Source organism: Plodia interpunctella, chromosome 1, assembly GCF_027563975.2.
Source record: "Plodia interpunctella isolate USDA-ARS_2022_Savannah chromosome 1, ilPloInte3.2, whole genome shotgun sequence".
Taxonomy (NCBI): Eukaryota; Metazoa; Arthropoda; class Insecta; order Lepidoptera; family Pyralidae; genus Plodia; species Plodia interpunctella.
In genome coordinates this window covers 10,218,304-10,238,608 of record NC_071294.1, presented here as the reverse complement: position 1 = coordinate 10,238,608, position 20,305 = coordinate 10,218,304, and the positions used below count along the sequence as shown (strand labels likewise).

The following is a 20,305-nucleotide window of genomic DNA, read 5'->3' as shown; positions in this document are numbered from 1 at the left end:
GTGTGCCACAGAAGCACAAAAGGCAAGTTGCCCCTAAGGACAACCGCTGTATCGGTTTACTTTGATTTAAAAAGCTATTTACATATTTTTAACCAATATTTAATATGAAACGAAGATTGAAGAGTCTCACATCATTGGTTAAGCTAATAATAATATGACATCAACATTATTTATTAAATTATCGTGGAAATTATCCTTTGACGGTCTCAACATGACAATATTGGCAATGCAATCAATTGCCGATAATTTAATTTTATTATAATGTTCTGTGATCAACATGACTATGGAAATATGTTTCAGTACATATTGCTGCTAACGTTTTGTTTATGATTGTAAGGTTATTATCACAAATGTAGATAACGCGGTACTTTGTGATTACATTATGTTCGAAACATAGATAAGATACGACTTCAAAGCTAATGTGAAGGCATTTTTAATTTTCTAATTTATCAATCTTGCTTGTGCTTTCCATTTTGTATGATATAAATGTTATATATTGACATTCAATACAATAAATTATGTCTTAAAAATCTTTAAAAAATGCCAATAAATACAGGGAATATTGAAAATAGGAATTGATCAAATCAAATCGAATTTTATACCAATTCTGATCATTGTCGTTTGATAATCATGATGGAAAGTATGTTTCCAATGACGTCATAAAATATAGGGTAAAGGAAGCTGAGCAAACAGTAATATTAGATTTTAAACATTGGCAGTTTTAATTCCATCAATAGCTGCATTTTACAATATCCACTGCCCTTTGAAGTCTAGTAATCAGCATATAGTATGGCATTAATCAACGTGAAAGCGAACAGTGTTGTAACAGTATCAAATTGCTGCGTCGGCGACGATAATGAATTGGCTCGTTCGACAAAGTGGAAGACCAATAGCATCATTTTATTTTTATGGACCATATGAAGAGTGAAGTCTTTGTCCAGCAGTGGGATAGAACGAGCCATATTATTCTTCTTATTCGTTAATTGCTAATGCAATATCGACAATTTGTGTAACGTCAGTTTGAGCAGCATTAAAAAGCTTTTTGAATTGAAATTTTTAAATTGTTGTTTTCGACTTGAATAAAATCTGACACTGATATCAGGTGTCATATTTACATGGTCATATAGACAGATAAACAAATCGTGTTATCAACTAACAATAGCTCCAACCGATAGTCATTCAAACTAGATTTTCTGTATTAGTTTTGCACAGGGATAATCCGATAACTTTTTGTTTTAAAACTATTCATACGCATGGCTTGACATGAACGGCATCTCTAAGAGCCCGGTTCCATTGCTCGGTTGCGTCATGCCGCTTCGTTGTGCGCCATTATTTTGATACGTCGACGGACGTCGAAACAACGGCGGACGACGGAGCAATCAGGTCGCGGATGAAGTCTGCATTGGAAGTACTTGAAAGTATCGGAGAATTATTCACTAATAACGTATAGTTTACTTTTCAGTACATACCGGTCTACTTAAATTATAATCCATGTCAAATTTTATTTAAAACGCTTCAATATTATTTTTGTTGTGTGTGTCTAACTTCCCAAAAAATATAGATTTTTTTAAATTCCATCAATTAAATAAGATTTCTCCAGGATAATCAGGAACGTGAATATTAGAAAAATATGTCTGGGAAAAATTGTCGCCATTTCAACACTCACACACTCGAAAAGAAAAAAAAAAACGTTACGGAACAAGTACTAAAATCAATATGGGTAACTTTGTAGACAAACTATATTCAAGCTATTCAAGTGATATATACAACTCATAAAGAAATACGTGAGGAAACTTTTTTATCAAATCCAAGGCATGGTACAGTCGCGCAATATCGCTCAAGTGGCCGTAAAGCCCGTTGGGGGTCTCACAGCCCCGCGGGGAAAACTTGTAAAACATATTGTACGCGTCTGTACTTTGCGTATTTTCGGAATAGGGATGTTGCTAGCTCTGAATTTTAAAGTACAGTTATGAACAAAAACATATTTATTGAGTAAGTTTTATTTCTTTTTTCTTTTTTTAACCTCCGACGCAAAAAATGTGTGTTATAAATTTGACCACCAAGTGTGTCTGTCTGTGTAGTTGACACCGTAGCTCCTCAACGGGTGAACCGATTTAGATACGGTTTTTTTTATTTGATAGTTTTTTTAAGCGGTGGTTCTTAGATATGTTTGATCGAAATCGGTTTAGCCATTGAAAAGTTGTAGCGAAATGAATATTGAAAGTCGGGGGCTTTTTTAATTTGTCTAACAATTAAACTTGTTATGTAAGTTAATGTATTTATAGTATATAAATACTCACCGCTAGATGGTTACCGGGTAGTAATTTGTTCGAGAATTTACATATTGTGAATAGTGTGTAATATGACCACATGTGTTTCCGCTTGGAACTATAAAAAAGTCAACTCATATATTTATATATTCGAAACCGTGCATTTAGATGCGACTCAGTTACTAATCGGTTCATTTTGCTTTAACAGCGAACATCCCTATTCGGCTACATAGCTTTGGAAGGGTTAATATTAAATGAAACACGGAAGGTTTTCGTTCGTATGAGTGACGTGTTAATTAGAACATTTTATGGGTTGAAAGGTATTTTATTTATTACTCAGTAATTGCAAGGAGCGATAGGGTTTTTCATATTTTTTTTTCAAATTTTTATTAAAAATATATTATATTTTTTAAATAGCCCTTTTTTGTTTCACAGTATGACAATTTGATGTTATAAATAGGGTACTTAATTATTTTTCGTGACTATGTAGACATTAGACAGCGGTAGGCAAAAGTAATATCAGATGCCTTTAGGCGACTAGAATAAAATTTGATACCAGTGTTTAGCAATAATACACTTAATATTAATGAATTCTTTTTTGTATTATCCAATTGTTAGCTATTTTAATGTCATTTGGCAAAAAAAAAAAGTATATTGGTACGTAATTCTATATTTTATAAATTAATAAAGATATTACCTAAACTTTTGAGCTCATTTATGTTTTAATATAATTTTGTTAAAAGTTTTTTGTTTGTTTAATTATACATATATATTTTTTTTCCTTTCATCAGCACTTGATCACAATCATAATATGATTCAATATACCTTTTGACCATGTACTTTATTGTGTACTTGCATTGTTATATTACAGATAAAAAATTATACACACTTAAATTTATATTTAAAAAATGGTAAGCCCTTCTGGCATAATAGGGACCAACACTGTTTGAATGAGTTTCTTTCGGCATTTCTTCTCAGCAGTGGTCGTTCCGAAATGCTAGTAGTTTGTGGCTTTGGTAAATATCATTAATTTAGAATATTACGTGAAAAAGTGCCTGTGAAGGCCTAATTTCTGAATAAATAATTTGATTTTGATTTATACAAATATATGTACATATATACTGATTGCACAGAGCAAAGTTTAAAAATATCCATATGAAATACTCTACATACCAACGTAGGTATGCAATGCCTCTCCAGTCCATCGCAGGTAAAATATTTCTTTGCAGAAATAGAAAATATCCAATATACGGGTATCGAGAGCCCTCCAAATAAAGATGGCGCAGAGCCGTGTTATTGCCTGCGGTCGTTTAGACCCCAACTTGTTCTAATGGTTAGATATATGAACAAAAGTTATAGTCAACGTGTTAATTTTCTATCTAACAACTAAGTTTATATGGATGCCCATTTATTACACAAAAATTTAGGATGATAACATGTTTTTTCTTATACAAATAAAACTGAAGAATTATAATAATTTCTTCATACAATTTTGCAGCAATGAACGACAACACATGAACCAAAATGAATTTCAATTTCGCCATTATTACAACTGAATAGTACTTATTAAAATGTTATTGTATAAACTTATATTAGAAGGTAAGGTATATTTGACGGGGACACTTTTTATCGCATAAACTATTTTGTCCTATTGTTCTTTGGCATAGTGATTTTGGCATAATAGATCTAAGGCATAATTGATTTTTGGCATACGGGTAAATGTGGAATAATTAAGTTTTAGGCTGGGTTAGGTTAGTTATGGTTAAATTGTTATGCGTAAACCAGTATGCGTAAGAACGTTATTCTTAAAAATTATTATGCCATTTGGTAGGTACAGTATGCTGTGTTACATTATGGCTTAATTTTTTATGCTTATAGATAGAGCCATATTCGACGAGCCAGAACCGTGTTCATCGATATCTCACACGATTCTCGATACATCGACTGGCATTCCTATTTTCCATATGAAAGCCTCAATCAACATTACATTTATGCTTACTAATGTTACAAAGAATCTCCACGTTTCTTTCCAAGAATCCAACCACAATTTCGTCTCCCGTGGGAGGTTATTATTTTTCGCGTGTCGGAAATGTCGAATGTACCTACTGTTTCCAAAAGGTTGGTCCCTACGGACATACGTCAGTGCGGACATTCGTTACACTCAGTTTTCCATGTATTTACAATTCAATTTTACAAAGAAAATTGTTTCAATTCAAATTCGTTATTACTGCGGATTGTCCTAGACATAAATAAATAAAACTAAAATAAATTAATAAAGAACAGGTTACATACAATGAGTAGGCTCCAAAGTATGTTCGAGGCTTGCGTTATGCGATACTAACTGAACAATTATTGTTTAAGCGCCTGAAGAAATTAAAGAGCAATCTGATTGCGCATCTCAAAATTGCTCCATAATAAACATCAGATCTATATTTTTGTCGGTAGTGTTATAAAAAATCACTTTTTCTACATCTCTTGTATTGAATTAAGAATCATATTGACAGAACAAACTTTATAAAACTTCGGAGTAACTCGGAGAGTATGGAAAAAGAGGGTAGCGATTAAGCAGATGACTATATATGTATACCTAACTGGATGTGACCGGATTTTCTTAATTAGTACATACCTATAAAAAGTCTAGGGTTCTGTAGTATGGTAAACAACTTTCTCAGTACATTTACGTTGAAATTATATACTTTTTTTGAAGAATTTTGAGTTTCACTGGTATCGGTAAAACAATTATATTTTACAATATAACTTATAGGTAAGTAAAAAACCGAAAATCCCTTCTAAAAACTGAATGAAGGGATAAAACTCGGAACCTCCGGTGTCGGCAGTCTGTCATGATGATCATGGCCATAGAGGCTGTGAATTACAGTAAATTAAAAAAAAAACATAGTCGTCTTTTTGACACATATGAAATATAGTATCGTTGAGAACACAAGTCTCGAATTCCAGAATGTACTCTGTGGAATTTACCTTGGCTTAGCTAATTCAATCTGTGTGATTTGTACATATAAATATTTATATATATATATATATATATATATATATATATATATATATATATATAAATATTTATATGTACAAATATATATATATATATATATATATATATATATATATATATATATATATATATATATATATATATACATATAGTTTCAAATTATTTAAAGGTAAAGGTGTTTTTGTAAGAGGGATAATAATAGAAGACCAGAGGAATCGTCATAATATCATGCGTGCCCTGTGACCTCAACCCTTTATTCAAAATTCATTTGAATCCGCCATATTTGCCCAAATCTCTAACCGTAAACACAAGTCTATATTGCTATACCTATCTATACGTCTTATTAATATAAATTTGAATGTCTGTCCTTTTGTCTGTCTGCCACGTTTTCATGTATGTGTTAATGACCCGAGGTCTATCATATTTATGATAGACCTCAGGTCATTAACACAAGCTAACTATATCTGAGTTTTTGTTTGAATGGTTCAATATTTTCGAGCACCTACATAATACCGATATTGAATAAGAACATTTAAAAAAAGTTTATATTGTTTACGCCATTTTATTTTGATTATTTAACTGATTCTAATATTTTTTGTTTCAGGTATTGTTTTAATTCAGTGAAGCACTAGCGCAGTAAGTACCTACAGTATAATGTTTAACGCCTGTTAAAAAATGTAGAAAGCTCTTCAACCGGTCGAAGGTTCAACGCAAAGAATCAACACTATTAAATATTATCAGGAGTAAAGCAGTGATTTGTCCCTATATCATTATTTATAATAGATATGATGAATCTATATTTATTTTGTTTATTTAAAAACTTTACAAAAATTACAAAAATTATGTAGGTACTAAACTGTCTTTTTCTACCTGTCGTAGGCACATCATAGTCATATTAGACCAAATACCTAGATAAGTTTGGTATTTATATTGTACTAGCTGATGCCTGTGACTTCGTTCGCGTGGCCGAACAATTTTTGGTAAGGAGTCAAAATTATTAGAGAAATTTAATTATGTACGATACCTATACATACAAATGTAACGATACCTATACATACAGAAGATGCTAATCAGACTGAAAAAGTATATTTTCTATAGTTTAGCTGAACTGTTATGACTCTTCTTCAGGTGTTCCAGATCTTGGATTTTTATACCTCAACAGAAAATGCTCATCAGACTGAACAACTCTTATTAGAGCGTCATTCCAATATTTCCTATAGTTTAGCTGTATCATCATAGTACTCCATCAGGTGTTTCAGTTTTCAAAATCATTTCATATGTAGACCAGGCTTTATAGCTTTACAACAAAAAAGTTTCATTCAAATCCGTCCAGAGATTAGCGTGAGCAAACAAACAGACAAACAGATAGACAGACAGATTTTTTTAAAATTCTATTACTGATTCTCTATCGATCTCAATATTTTTTATTTAAATATCTTCAATGTACAGTAACACTTTTTTTACTGTTTTATTATATGTATATTGATTGATTGATAACACATCTAATCAATCACAGTGCGCCATTGTGAAGCAACGACAACCACACCGCAATGTGATTGGTTAGCGGCGTCTCGCTGCGAATCGACTTGATAGTGAGAAGTTGCACTTAGTTTCTAGCGTCGACTTGTTTCGCCTGAACGTCGAAACTAAAACTAGAGCGAACTTTATTAACAACGTTATCATATCTTTGTATAAACCCGTATTGGTTTAAGGTTTCACTACTGTTTTGGCTGTAAACAATCCAAGTTTGTGGCTTACACTGATAATAACTTTGTTTATTTAGGTATAACGCTTAACACATTCAAGATATACCTAGGTTTTATATCCTTTTCTAAAATTATAAATGCGAAAGTAAGTTTCTTTTTTACCTCTATACGGTTTATTATCTCAACCAATCTTCTTGGAATTTTGGATGCATGTTGAAATTTTGAATTTGAAGAAATACAATTAGCAGCATACCTATCAACCTAACCAAATTCACTGCAAACTCATCCGTATTATTACGGCATAAATATCCATGTTTAGGGTAGGTAACCATGATGTGTGGTCGACTGTACGTAAACAAAAATTACTCCCATATGGGAAAATCACGCGGGCGGAAACGAGGGCAACTGCTAGTAGTTTATAAATGTTTTACTTTTTAAGTTCGTTTGATAGTGCTTGCATGTTCTTCATTGCAGTATTTCCAATGCTAGTATAAAATATATATTAACTTACCTACAAAGTACAGGCGCAAACATCTGTGAGAGTATAGATCTTTTGTGCACCTGTCTCACCGTTTCAAGGAAATGGAACCGAGAAATTCAAATTGCGAGTACTCACAGTTGTTGACGATATATTATATTCTTCTTATATCTGTGTACTGTGAAGCGGTGGTGGTGTAATGGCTAAGACTCCCGCCTGTGAACCGAAAGGTCCCAGGTTCGAATCTTACTCTTGCCACATCAGTTGGTATACCAATCTGACTCATATCATAGTAGTTAGATATAGACCATCACTTGCATCCCATGACGGAAAACATCGTGAGGAAATCTGCACTCTGGTTAATTATCAACTTATGCAAACAACTCCATTAATAGTGCCAACAAAGTCGTGTGTGTTTCATTTCACGCAATGACCATTAGACCCTTAGACATGAGGAATACGAAAAGGAAATATTATTTTTCCGTACAAATTTTGACGATTTCGATACAAAATCGCTTGCTAATACTATTAGTCAGATGGATCATTTACCACAGAGTCTGTAGTACCTATCACTATTAAAAGTCAAATAAAATCTTGGCACTATGGTAATTAAGTCGAACTGCGCAGACAGACCAAAACTTCAGACCTTGACAAACTTTGATCATAGTTTCTTGAATAATTGCCAGTGCGCGCTGAACTTAAACGTGTGCACAATTTGTATAGAATAAAACTTGACAAAGAAATAGTTATTAATAATATTGATGTAATTTCTCTGGGCTCAGTTTTCACGCGATCGAAAAAGAAATCAATGAGAAAGTACATTTCATACACACTCGTACATAAAATTTTCTTTCAAAGGTTTTATACAAATTTCACATTCAAAATTTACACATTCAAAAAAGTTACAATCGATTAAACTTTTTTTGTCTAAATGACGATTACGCTTAGGTCAACGTTAACGTCAAAGTTGATTGGTGCAACGCACCCTAAGAAGAAGTAAATGCCTCATTAATTTGATTGAAACCAGGGCGGGTCTCTAATACCTACATACTTATAGAAGTGATAGGTACGTTAAATGGCTTATTTCCCAAGGAGGGAAGCAGGTGGCCGGTTGTCAAATCACAGCCGTATTACGCTGATCTCGGGTTTCGCTATGAAGAAGCCGCATACGCACCAAGGAACATGCGGAAATGAGAGAGACATAACAATGATGATCACTTCTCGTTAGTGAAATCTAGACCAAATTATTATTTAAAAATGGTTAAATAAAATTTATATTCTAAACCACAAACACAATTTAATGATATTAATCAACATTAATACAGCTGTCCCCTCTAATTAAATGATACTCAAGTTTGTAACGAAGGATTAACTTCGAAATTGCGTGATTAAAAAGAATGAGACAGATAATTATGGTTGTTCTGGTTTTAATAAAGTAATAACAGTGTAGTACTTTGTTTATGAAAATACATAATATATTTAGCCTCAGTTGCACCAGTCAACATTGACGTTAATTTTAATCTGTGCGCCGCCGTCGGTTATATAAAATGGCGTAATCGGCTAAAGATTGAATCGGGAAAACGCTCAGATGGTTGTAAGTTACAAATAAAGAAATAAATAAAATAAACATCAGATAGTATACAGAATATTCAAAGCCTTCTATTTTAAGGGTTACAATTTGATTTAACAACACCCCAAATTACCTTTGGACTTCACTTTAAATTCAATTAGGAAATTCCAACGTATCATTTTTCCAAACACATCTGATAAAGGGATATTTACATTTACAATGAATACAGTATAAAGCTGATGTCACACTGAAGAAGTTTGGAAAAGTAGAGAAATTTGTAAACATTACGTTTATCTAGGACCTTGTCAATACGTCAATACTTATATTCAGGCAACGCAAATTATTATTCAGGCAACGCGCGTGTGACACCCCTTGTATTGCAGGTGTCTATAGGCAGCGGTGACCACTTTCCGTTAGGTGGGTCGCATATGCCTTTGCTTTTTCAATAATACATACAAAAAACTAATCATACCTACGTATAATCATAAATAAATAAAAGGTTTACGTAATTTTATAAAAGAAATTTATGAGAGAGAAGAAACTGACATTAAGTAGTTAGTGTGATCTATTTGTATATCTCTCTCTCTCTCAACTCCTCTCTCTGTCATCTCCGCATTTTCCCGGCTGCCTTCGGGGTGGTGTCGCTATTTAATTTTAGACAGAGAATGAAGTAATTAAATCTTGTACTACTTATTACTAATGAAATTAAGTTAAATAGCCTTGATTTATGTAAGTAATTGTGCATTTACCCACAAATAAAATAAAACTACAATTTTAAAAAATCATATTGAGTAATCATTTCACGAGTGAGCCGCCAACTTTATATTTGGAAAATCGAGAAATATCTAAATAATTCACTTTGATCTCCGCAAAGGTGTACTGTAAATAAGCGGAGGTTTTTTGCTTTTCATGTCCGCCATTTGCTTTGTGTAACTTGGCCAACATGGCCGACGCGGGGTAGGGCATGATCACTCGATTAATTTATGATCACTCGATTAATTTTTGCAACCAAGTCAGAACCTCTAGAGACAAGAGTTTGATTATTATAGGCTTATTTTATGAATAACATAACGTACTGGTTTTTAGTATTTCTGTAACCCTCACATTTTCCTGGCCACATTCTTAGCTGTGACGTATGAAGCCCAGTGTTAAGTTTATGTCTAAAATAAACTTTTAAATTTTCAAGATTTGGCTCTTTTTGTATGACGGGCCACCTACCAGTCATTGCTTTAATTGAGCGTCGTTGTCCAGAATTCGCGTTCATACATTTTCGCCTCCACTTCGTACGATAGTCGGCATCACTATAGTTGTCAGAACATTGATGCTCAAGCTGTCACGGCATCTCTTAGTCTCACGACATGCACGGGAGGATATGAAGTGGTCTTATTCTGGCAAAGATTTTATTTTAAAATAAGATAAGTTTATTTGTTAGACAAATTAAAAAACCCCCGACTTTCAATATTCATTTCGCTACAACTTTTGAACCGATTATGATCAAACAAATCTATGAACCACCGCATAAAAATTAGCTATCAAATAAAAACAAACCGCATACAAATCGGTTCACAGCTACGGTGCCACGTTCACAGACAAAGGCAAACTTATAACACCCCTCTTTTTGCGTCGGTGGTTAAAAATATTATACAGCCGCATATTGATTGATGTATTATCACATGTGTTATCCTAACTTCGTCTAGTTCGAAGCGTCTTGCGATGAAATTCAGGAAAGTTCCAAACTAAAACGAGGGCAACGCCGCATCAGAAAATAAGATGTGACTAGAAAGTGATAATTATGGCCAATTCTGTTTAATTTATTTCTTCTTTCACTTTATACCCTATATTCCATTTTCGAGTTCGTAGGTACGCTCGTTCAAATAGACAAAAATTAAAATATTTTTTACTGTGTGTTGAATTCACAAAATTCTATAAATTTTGTAAATCCAAATTCTGTCTAAAAAAATAAAAATAATACTTACTATATTAGTATTAGCACAAGCTATTATATTATTGTTCGTGTGTTCATTGACCTTGACTTCCCAAGCCTCTCTTATTTTAGGGTTCTCCTGGTTGCAACTCATGAGCTGAACGTTGGTACGCTTTGCTACTTCTTCGTTCTTAAGCCTAGAGTTTTCATTCTGGAAGATTGGGCTGTAATTTTACGAACGCATCTGCCTCACGTAACCCTCTTTGGGAATGTCGTTGTGGCTTATCAGCTGTCAAGTCTTCTTATCCCTTAGTCGCCTCATATGACATCCGGATGTATGGTATGCAGTGGCCCTATTCTAAGGCGGGACCACACGCCAAAATTTTAACTTATTTCGCACACTATTCAATGTAAAATTTGTAACCAAGTTTACCGTTTCAGGAATTCTACAATCTGGGAGCACGGTAGTGCCCTGCCAAGACAAAAAGGAGCGTGGCGTAGCACAACATAAGAAGCACTTTGGCTTTTTTCGAACTTTGGTTTGGATAAAATCGAATTTATAGGTACTAAAATCTCCGTATAATATCAAGAGATGCCCTACACGCATCGTATACCGGGATTTTTAAAGACATAGTTAGACAAAGCTATTTGTTAAATAAGGAAAATTAAGATAACTTGTCATGAAGTATATACAAGTAGGTATCAGTAAATGCGAGTACTTATATCATCCACTAACCCGCAATTCGCGCTAACCCGGCTAGAGTAAAGAGCGCAATACTCTCACTCAACACCACAACGTGACAAGAAATATTTATTATCATCCATGTATAAAACCACTCCTTTTAGACTTTGCCTCTAAATATCTAGGGCTTATATACTAATTTAAGTAAACTATACTCTACTAGCGGCCATTCCCGGCTTTGCTCGGGTGAAACTATAATAAATTCAAAATTATTTATTCAATTAAGGATGGTGCATCATTTATTTTGACGACCTCGGTGGTGCAGTGGTAAAGTGCTTGCCGAAATGTCCCGGGTTCGATCCCCGGTCAGGGTCATGATGGAAAATGATCTTTTTCTGATTGGCCCGGGTCTTGGATGTCTATCCATATATGTATATGTTATAAAATGTAGTATAGTTGAGTTAGTATCCCATAACACAAGTCTCGAACTTACTTCGGGGCTAGCCCAATCTGTGTGATTTGTCCTAATATATTTATACTTATGACTTCAAAAAAAATTACATAAACTAAGTCTACTGCCGGCTTCCAAAGCGCAGGTGAAGAAGAAGCGGCACTACAAACTTCACCGCAAGCCTTTTTTCCAAAGACGTCAATTGACAAATATAGATCTTATACATAGGTAGTATATTAAAAATATGTATATATATCTAAAAGTTCCTCAGTATATTAAATTATCTATTTAAAAAACCAACATGAAAATCCATTGAGTAGTATTCAAGATCTAAGCATACAAAAGGACAGATAGACATTGGGCAGAGACTTTGTTTTTACAATGTGAGATATTACGGCACTCTAAAAAATACACATGAAATTTTCCAATAAAAGCTTTTCCTACATAAAAAAGGCTAAAATGTATAATTTCATACAAACCAGCTAAGTTATATAACGTAACAAAATGGGTACGAAACGAGTTGTGATATTTCATTCAACGACCACTGATTTATTTTGGCAAGATACCGCATTTGAATAAAATACGTTTAGAATCAATTGTATCACACTTTTCGACATTCTACGCAATGACTACGTCTGTCTTTCATAAAAGTGAATGGAATTTTAAAGAGTTGACTTATGTGATAGCACTAACACTACTGTAGTCAGCCATAGATTAGATCACTTACTACCTACCTACCAATAATATGTGTGTAGTTTGTAGTCAGCCATCCGCAAGGCCTATTTGTTTTCTTTCTCACTAATTGTTACTATTCTGCTTGCAAAATTATATTAAATTCCATTCCATGACTAATTCCATCCATGGAATAGAATAGGCGACACCTGTGGGCGACATTACTCAGTAGCTTCATTATTTAGTATAAAACAAAGTCGCTTCCCGCTGTCTGACCCTACTATGTATGCTTGGTTATACTTAGCAACGGATTTTGATGCGGTGCTTATTTTTAATAGCTATTGTGATAGCTAAGGAAGCTGTGGGTGCATAATTTATTATGGTTTTACCCACAGACTTATAATATATGTGGTTTTTTTCCGAACGAAGCCGGGACGCTCCGCTGGTTACTAATATATATATTAAGTAATATATATATATAGTAACCAGATAACTATATATAACACTTTCTTGCATTAAAAGTAAGATACAAGTAAAGAAGAACTTGAACCTTACCTATAAATAATTAAAACAACAAGTTTATTTCTTAGACAAATTAAAAAACCCTTGACTTTCAATATTCATTTCGCTACAACTTTTGAACGATTGAACCGATTTTATACCCTATAAAAATTAGCTATCAAATAAAAAAAGACACATTCAACCGGTTCACCCGTTGATGAGCTACGGTGCCACGTATACAGACAGACAGACACAATTAGCGATCACACTTATCCTTCTTTTTACGTCGGTGGTTAAAATTGGCTATATAATTGAGCTTATTTAAGTCAGTTCTTGCAATGTATGTGTGTATCTAGTCGAATATAAGTCTGTGGTTGCGTGTAAATTTTTAGGGTTGATTGCTCCGGAGCCTTTTCATATAAAACCGCTTTTAACAAGAGTTCTGTTAGTGGCACAAGTGGTTACGTTGTGCGGGCTTGTAATTTTAAGTGCTGGGCTGGGGTAATTATTACGGTAACCCGAAGGGTCAAGGGATCCTACTTACCTACTTCCGCTGTCCGTCTTTCTGTCTGTCTGTCTGTACATGCCACTAAGCTCAAGCTATAACGGTTCTTGAGGTAATCTCATGATAATATATATAGATAGTCATAATTTTCACACAAGATGTTTTTTTTGTAGCTACGACAAAAAAAAATGAAGTGAATTATGTATTTTCCACACAAATACATTTTTTTTTGTCGTTTGAATAGATAATGGAACCCTTGGTACACAAGTCCGACTTGAACTTGGCTGGGTTTTTTCAAACGTCACAGTCGTATCTTTAAGATTAAAAAAATTATCGTTTACACTGACCCCTTGTTTCTAACAGCCCGAATGTAACCAAACACAAGAGGATAAAAGAGATAGCAAGAGAAACTCCTTTAACATAGTTGAGATAACAATACTAAATTGTAATAACGTTACTTAATGTGTCAGCTTTCATATGTTAGCTTTATTTTTATAAAACAAAGTATCCCTCTTTTAAATATGTATTGTATAGGTTGCATCAAAAATATCTTTATAATGCTTCACACAGTTTGAGCGGCAGCCAAGCCGTAAAAAAGTTATTGGGGTGGACTATTAATCCATGCGAAAGGATTCAATTTTTAAAATTTCACCCCATCCCGTTAAATGAATTTTATCCTTTTTGTCATGCATGAATTTTAGCGGTTTTGAAGTAATTTGATTGTTAAGTTTAAAGACTTTTTTATTTTTTTTTTTGCGCGAATTCGAATAGAAATATTGTGTACACATTTATAATAAATGCTTATTTCAAAACTTCGCCTATTAATTGTTACTTTTGTACTTATTCTATCATCATGACTTAGTTTTAGTAGTGATGTTATATGTAGTTTTGAAAATAATACTTTGTTATTTATACTAACAATCTATAGAACTAAACTTTTTGACATATCAAATACTTTCATTCGATGATAGAAGTACTGATGATTTTTTAAAATCACTAATTCCATTTTCAAATATTAATTGAAATGTAAAAAACAAATAAACGGCAAATCCCGCCAGTATTAACATTGCTCGTGATTTTTTTAATTTTAATTCGATTTATTTTCTATTTAGTGCATAAACGCATTTCTAGAAAACCTGAGTTTATAGTTAGGTGATAAATTATACATTGCCTCAAAGTCTCACACACAAAATAGTCTCATTGTCGTAGCATACAAGTTTCAATTACTTTCTTATCTGCGGAAAAAACTTTTAATTTTGTTTGAAACTAATAAAATATTTGAGTTTGTCCTTTTTTGTTTACTCTGGAGGATTTGTTACTTCCACACCATTGTTATGATCAAGGGTACTGTTATTATTCATAATTAAATAAAAAATGTCACACGATTTACTAGCATTACTAGAAATATGATTATTTAGGGCAGATTGGAAAATTTGGTGCAAATTCATTCAGATAAGTGTTAAAAAATAGTTAATTAAGTTTTTTTACCTAAATGTCATTTTTGACATAGGTAACCTTCTAATGACAAAGTTCATGATTTCCTTCTTGTATTCAGCTGCTAGGAGATCTAGGTTTTATATAGACAAAAAATGTATGTTCGGACGATTTTGTGCAAACTCAGTGAGATAAGTTAAACGAAATATTATTAAAACATTGTATCAATTTTAGCTCGGCCTACTTTTTTATAATTTGTTGCAAAAAGTTTTTAGATAATCCTTTTCCAAATACATAACGAGCTCATTATTTTCCCTATTATTGTTCAAAATGATTTTCCTTTTTGAAAGTCAGTTTTTTAACTTGCTAATTTACCTGCAAAGTTATAATAGCCGGAGTTATATCAAGCTAGAGCGACCTGTGTCGGGGCGTGTGTGTGAAATAAAATATGAAGGTGATATTCCAGAGTCTGTTTCTGTTAAATTAATAAGCAACTTAATTATTGCTTAGAAGGATTTGGTCTAATATTAGCGTCGTTATTTTTAGCTTTTAAGTCGATTAATATGCTAATGTTATAGGTATGAAAGTGTGTTTTTTTTTATCCTGTTTCGGAGCATGTTGATTTTTTTGTGTGGAGATAATATGGAGATAATATTTTTTTTATCTGCCTTATTTTACTGGTACTCATCATAGATATACTATACTTAGTGTGATCTTTTTTGTGGAACTAGCTTGCCGAAAAATCTCTCCGAAAGTGAAACATACAGGATTTTCATAAAAATTTTACCCCCCATTATAGTCATTTGGGGGTTAATTTCAGCCTATGTTTGAACGGGGATCTTTAACTACATGTATACCAAATGTCATCAAAATCGGTTCGGCGGTGTAGTCGTAAAAGCGGACAGACAGACAGACTTTCGCATTTTCAATACGATTATTATCAAAAAATGTTACCTATCTAAAAATGTTCATATCAAAAATATACTCATATTTGTGAAAACAGGTTACATACCGGTTGCACGCTTAATGCTATTTGTTTGCACGGGCATGGAACTATATTTTAAAACAATTATTCTACATAAAAGGAGCGAGATTTATTGAAAAGTTATTAATATGAAATTGATACACGACCGCCCGAGTACGATATTCCGGATTATTGCGCGAGCTATGATGCAAGCGCTATAATAAGGCTGAGAATAAAATAAAAGGGAGCCGGTAAGACCCACATTATGGGCAAGTATGTGGATTTTTTTTATAGATATGTACCCTATCAGAACCCCGGGCGAAAGCCCTCGATTACTGTCATCGCAAAAACAAACAGATCGTGTGTTAATGGCGGCCACGGATATACGCACTTCGGGGTAATGGTCCGTCTTCCGGCGAATCATTTGTCACATCTCATTACACGGAATGAATATTTTTTTTTTACGTAAACACGCTTTTATTATCATCAAAGATATATTCATTCAACACGTGCCAAAAAATTGTGACCGTGTAGCGAACAGTTGAGGAGTACCCAAGTAACAAAATGTGGTACAAGACCTGAGAAAATTTTAGAACGTGCTTTAACGTTACTCTTTTAATTAGAGCAACCGAGCCTTTAACTCGCGGACTTATTCATTCAATCTATGGGATAATGTAAAAAATGTGTTATATAAATAAGGTATTTTTGATGCGAGCTTGTTATAAATAGAATATCCTTATTTTAGCTGTCGAAATCCGATCAACCAGAAAGCGGGCTCTCTGGCCTATATATCATGTAGACGTGAATAAAATATAGATTTTTTTTTTTCTTCAAAACATGTAAAGGCCACAATGTACTCTGGAGCTACGTTCACGATGATGTGGTTCCCTGGACGTAGCTTTACATTTTAACTACTGCACAACCAAATTGTATTTTTTTGAAAAACAACACCGAAAACCGGTCTAGACGAAATAATAAAGGCGAACGTAAGCAGGCTACACCTAGGTGTAGCCAATTGAGTCCGGCTAAATCTAAGTTATTTACTAATTAGCTTTAAGCGATTTTGCGCTGCAACATTCCGGTGGATAGTCAAAGCACCGCAGTTGAGTGTCTTTGAATCAGAGTTTTAATGATAATTAAATTTTTTATGATATTCATAACGATATTTTGAATTAAATTTTATTACTTTCAGTTGTTTCTGAATGTTATATCTGATAGTATATCGTAATAAAGACCTGTATATGCGGGAACGTGCGAAGATGAGAGAGAGAGAGAGAGAGAGATAATAAATAGCATCCAACCTTGTTGCTTGCCAGAGGCACGCAATTGAGTTTCCGGGCCTCGTTAATTTTTCAGGGTGCATCATCACTTGCAGACTTCCGTTTCCGCTTGGGACAAAAATGTATTAAGTTAGTGGCAGTACATTGTATTTTTCACTCTTGTTCTCTCATATTTGATGAATAAGTCGTGTTTTGTCAATGTTTTATTAAGTTTTTATTATTGTAAACTAGCTTTTTCCCGCGGCTTCGCCTGTGTTTAATTCGTGTTATTCTGGGTTCTAAGCAACATATCGCAATGAAACCTACCTTATTAAACTTAAATACTCGAAATTTAATATGGCATGGTATGGCACAATGGCAGCAGACTTCTTACACGTGCGCGCTTCTTCATCGAACGTGTGGCATTTTTAACGCTCGTTGAAATTACGCCCGTGCGAACGAGGGTTAGGTAGAAAAAAATAATACTTTTTTACATTTGTAGGTACGTTTTTCTCCATATAGCTATAAGAGTCTGTTACATCAGTCATCTCTGACATTAACTAGCCTACTAGCTCGTATCCACCGATAAGATCAAATGGCGTACACTTAGTTGTGCGCAGGTTTAAGTTAACATCAAAATTTACTGGTGCAACCCACCCTAAGTTGATAGTCACGCCCAAAAAGCAAAAACCAAGCTAAGCGTAATGGATACCGTCTGATTCGAAGAATCGATGAAACCGCGATTCATCAAACCAATCAGATAAAAGTAATCATTGGCAGACACGAGAGAAACAAATTATTACCAGAAACAACAACAAAGAATCTCTGGTCCGCCGCCAATTCATCATTCTATCTCGATTTGTTTGTGCGAATTTTAATTGGATTACAAGAACGAAATAAAATATGTATTCGCATTGAATGGGTACAAATGTGACGTTACTGGGCCTTATGTGCCGCTACTCAAAAACTATTCAGATCAAAAATAAAAACACATGTTTAAAATCCGCCCGTAAGATACCTTCACCCGTCGAAAATATTATTTGACATGTAAAATTCACACATTCAGCCTATGTGGCAGAGTCAATTAATATATACAGTTGAATTTGTCTTTATACATATTTTTGATCTCTTTCTCTCAGCGTTGAAGCCCGAGGTCCTTTCCTGCCATTTTCTTCACCACGGCCGGTTCTCCTCCGTTGTCAAATTGGCACTTATATTTCAGTCATTTAACAGCAATATACATTCCGATCTCTTAATAGGGTAGATGACAAGGTTAGAATATTGTAAAAAAAATGTGTTCTCTAAATAAAACTGATATAAGATATGACTGTAACAATGCCGATGGATACGAAGACTTAAAGTTGGTCGGAAAGTCCATCAGAAAAAATATAAAACTAAACTCAAACATTTTAAAAGTTAAAATTAAAATAAATTCACATTTTTCCATTGAGAGACTGTTCAAATCCATCCACGTGAATGAAAAGTCGTATAATTAAATTGCATACGGCTACCTCATTAAAACTGAAATGTGAAGATAATATTCCAACTACGACATTTCAAAACAAACGTGTACACGTCTACTCCACCATTTTCCCCGAGGCAGTATAAACAGGGAAATTAAATTGACATCAAAAGTGATATTGCTTGCCATAGGTTACTCCAGTATTAGATTTATTTGTGTATCATTTTATTTTGGACGGGTTTCATAATCATAAATTAATCGAATACATTAAGGTACGTTCATAATTCAAATGCTGGGTGCTATTTCTTACAATCAAGTCAGATGCTGTCTACAGGCATCTGATATGACTTGTACGACTACTGCTGTATGATGATTACCTAGTAATTTTTTATACACCCTGGGGAACAAAACGGTCAAAACAATACATTCCGTTACAACCAACTTGTTCATTAAAATTTAACAGTATATAGTATGCTTAGGGTGAGTTGCAACAGTCAACTTTGACGTTGACTCTAATCTGACCGTGACGCTGACGTTTGGACAAAATGGTGTAGGTACTTTGCGATTTTCTGCGTTAGTCACATTAAAGTTAACGTCAAAGTTGACTGGTGCAACTCAGTCTTAATTAATGGTTACTTGACTAATGTGGTTCTATTGTAGTGGGAACCACACGGTCTCGCGTTTATATAGAAATGATAAAGCTGTTTAAAGCTGTTTAAAGAAAGATATAGTGCATTAAACGTCTTTCATCACGTAAATATTACGCAGACTGGGGCTTAATATTGAAATTCCTTGAAAGTCATAACCACAATATAGCTGTGAAGGGTTGCGCCAAAAATCCAGAGGGCTTTCTATTTAACATTTTTCATTGTTATATTGACGGTATTCGAGAAAATACTGCCCAGTAATAAAACGATGGAAATTATTTCCACGGAATTAGTAAGTACTGTTACCTACTAATTCCATGATTATTCCACCGTTTAATTTTTAACCTAGTATTTTTTTATTTGAATGGAAGGAATTCGAATCGTAAAAAGACATGCTTAATACAAGTATTCCTTCCTATGGGAGAGCTGAGCCATCTTCTGACGTCCCAAAAAACGAAGCCACAATGGGACAAAAAGCCTTCACAGTTCATAGACAACAATAGCATTCCCAAAGATAAATGTTAGGCAGGCGGCCGGTCATATATCAGAGCCAAATCTACTACATTTAATGGTTCTTATGCGGACCATGGGCTTTGGGTGTCATAGTCGAGAAGATAGACTTATATAATAAATATTATCGTATAGCAAATGTGCACTTGCGTAACGTCTAAATAAACCATTTTTAAAAAATAAACAAGGTATTAACTACCACTGGGGTAGGAGTACCACTGGGGTACTACATTCTGGGGTAGGAGTCCATCCCAGAACAA

General features: G+C 33.8%; 1 protein-coding gene across 5 annotated transcripts in view; it reads left to right on the top strand.

The window, feature by feature from the left end:
* Pde1c (Phosphodiesterase 1c) overlaps positions 1-20,305 on the top strand; it is a 305,826-nt gene that overhangs the window by 30,133 nt on the left and 255,388 nt on the right. The window lies entirely within an intron of this gene.